Source organism: Octopus bimaculoides, chromosome 15 (assembly GCF_001194135.2).
Source record: "Octopus bimaculoides isolate UCB-OBI-ISO-001 chromosome 15, ASM119413v2, whole genome shotgun sequence".
Taxonomy (NCBI): domain Eukaryota; kingdom Metazoa; phylum Mollusca; class Cephalopoda; order Octopoda; family Octopodidae; genus Octopus; species Octopus bimaculoides.
This window is the reverse complement of record NC_068995.1, coordinates 35,747,714-35,750,264: the sequence shown is the minus strand read 5'-3', so window position 1 is coordinate 35,750,264 and position 2,551 is coordinate 35,747,714. Positions and strand designations below refer to the sequence as shown.

The 2,551-nt window shown below is 26.9% G+C and overlaps 1 protein-coding gene across 2 annotated transcripts in view; it reads right to left on the bottom strand.

Moving 5' to 3' along the window:
* LOC106883806 (uncharacterized) overlaps positions 1-2,551 on the bottom strand; it is a 66,085-nt gene that overhangs the window by 30,431 nt on the left and 33,103 nt on the right. The window lies entirely within an intron of this gene.

Below are 2,551 nucleotides of genomic sequence, written 5' to 3'. Positions count from 1 at the left end.
CACACACACATACATACATACATACATACATACATATATATATATATTAGAAGAAAAAGGACAACAAAGACCAAGGCAGGACGAGTATCTCAAGTCATTTAGAATATTTAATAAGAGTAAAGGAGTAATTAATTAATTAATTATTGGATTCTTACAGCTGTTTCTGAGATATCCTAAGTGATAGGTTAGTCCCAAGTGACTGGGTAGTCCGTCAACAGAGACAAGGCGAGTATATATATATGTATGTATATAAACTTTGAAGTCCCTGTCTAGAACTTTCATACATACTCGCCTTATCTCTGTTAACGGACTACCCAGTCACTTGGGACTAACCTATCACTTAGGATATCTCAGAAACAGCTGTAAGAATCCAATAATTAATTAATTAACTAATTGATTATTCCCTTACTCTAATGATTTTATATCATTGTTTGAAAAAAATATGTATTTTTATATTAATTCAATTGATTTTTAATGATAATTTTAGTCGATACCTTTTTTAACACTAAATTAATAGTAGTAAGTTTATCATCTTAGCCTAAACCAAGACTTCGATTAGATTAGGGTTGAATTTTTTCCATTAATACTGTTTAATATTTCTTTTTGTTTTATGGGATAAATGGGTAGTCTTTTTATTTAATTTCTTTGATTGTGCAATATAGTTAATTGTTTTATTATGGTTTAAGTTATATAAAGTTTAATCTTTCATTCATAATAAAATTTTCGTTCATGTTTTTATATCTATTTATTCTATTCTTTTTCTTTACGCAATATTTTCTAATAAACGTTTTAGTCTAAAATCTTTTAGTTTAAACTATTGCATCATTTAGATAAGTGTTACTTCAATTTTTATTATTTTAACCTAAAACTTCGTTTAAATTGTATTTTAAACGAAAGATTCAGATTCATTAAAATGAGTTTTTTTGCACATAATATTCCTGTTAGTTTATATTATAATAAACGTAAAGTTAATTATGGAACGTTTATAATTTTGATATTTTAAATAATATTTTTCTATCTTAATATAAGCATTTTATATACATTCATTTGTTATTTATTGTTAGTTGATATATACATTCTTTTATTACTATTATTGTTTTATTTTGACCTGAAGATTAGCTATATTTTTGAATAGAATTGATTTTCGATAGTTTTAATCGATGTAAATATTTTTTCTATTTGAAAATTTGGTTATGAAACACGCGTAGTCGTTTTATTATCATTATCTTATGATATTTACTTTGTATTATATTATACTTATTTATTGCACTTTTACTTATTAATTTTTCTATATGTGACAGTGGATTTTCATTGATGAGTTCATGAACCTTGATTCTTTTCGCTAAAACTATATAGTTATATTTTATACTGTGAAACTTAATTTAATTCAAATTTTTAATAAATTTAATTTAATTGAATTTTTGCCTGTAAATTTGGATTTTTATCCCTAATAATAATTTAGTCTGTTTTTAAGGGGTTGGCTTTGAGAGTTGCATTTCCTCGCGTTCGGTAAAAATGTGCTTTTTTATGGTAGTCTGACCTTAGTGTCCCTCATAGCGTGAGGCATTATTGTATAGTAGTGCCCTTATATAAATATTAATATATATTTCGGGAATAAATGATGGATTTTTTCCCTTATGAGGTTTTTTCGCGCTAGCTACTTGATAAATTCTTGTAAAAGAATTCGTCCTATTATTGAATTTATATATATATATATATATACATATACATATACACATATATATACATACATATATATATATATGCGTGTGCGTGTGTGTGTATATATATATATATATATATATATATATAATATAAAAAATATATAAATCATATGCATACATATATGTGCCTGCGTATATGTGCATACATATATATGGTGTCCTGTGCACATGCATATATGGGCACAGGACACCAAAGAACGTAAACAATACGAAAACATGGAATAGGACCTTTTTTCGAACACGAAAGAAACAAATGGAAAACAAGACAAGCAACATGGAAAAACGGCCCTTCATCAGTTGTCGGTTATTTTTCTACTTCGTATGCTCGAAATACGAAGTAGAAAAACAGCCGACAACTGATGAAGGCTCGTTTTTTCATGTTGCTTGTCTTGTTTTCCATTTGTTTCTTTCGTTGTTCGAAAAAAGTTCGTATTCCATGTTTTCGTATTTCGTGTTTTATGTTGTTTCCGTATTTCATGTTTTCTACGTTCAGTGGTGTCCTGTGTCCATATATGCATGTGTATATACATATATATGTATGTCCATATATGTATGTATGTATGCAAATATATTTAAATATTATTTATATTATATGATTGAACGCCACGCATCCATTTCCAAGTAAGTTATATACATATATATATGTATGTATGTATGTATGTATGTATGTATGTATGTATGTATGTATGTATGGATGGATGGATGCATGTATCTATGTATGTATGTATGTATTTATGTATGTATGTATGTATGTATGTATGTATGTATGTATGTATGCATGTATGTATATATGTGTTTGTGTGTATGTGTGTGCGTGTTTGTGTGTG